General features: G+C 33.6%; 1 protein-coding gene across 1 annotated transcript in view; it reads right to left on the reverse strand.

Annotated features, from left to right (window-relative positions):
- The window catches only part of smim19 (small integral membrane protein 19), a 6,615-nt gene that overhangs the window by 2,607 nt on the left and 3,707 nt on the right, over positions 1-301 (reverse strand). The window lies entirely within an intron of this gene.

Raw genomic sequence — 301 nt, forward strand, 5'->3', positions numbered from 1 at the left:
AAAACACAAAAAACTGAACCAAATACTGAACATATTTTGACTTAGGCCATTATACTAAAGGCGTAGAATCACATGACCTGTTCAACTGAGAATGTAGGAAATTTTACCAGAGGTGGCCAACACCATGAGGAGATGATTTAGGCAAGAAAATACTTTTTGTCAAAAAATGACTTAGGCGATTATTTTAGGAAGGTGACGATATTGTTATTATATCCACATTACTGATGATTAATTATCAAAAATCTCATTGTGTAAATATTTGGTGAAAGCACCGATAGTCAACACTACAATATTGTTGCGG

This window comes from Etheostoma spectabile, unplaced genomic scaffold, assembly GCF_008692095.1.
Source record: "Etheostoma spectabile isolate EspeVRDwgs_2016 unplaced genomic scaffold, UIUC_Espe_1.0 scaffold273, whole genome shotgun sequence".
Taxonomy (NCBI): Eukaryota; Metazoa; Chordata; class Actinopteri; order Perciformes; family Percidae; genus Etheostoma; species Etheostoma spectabile.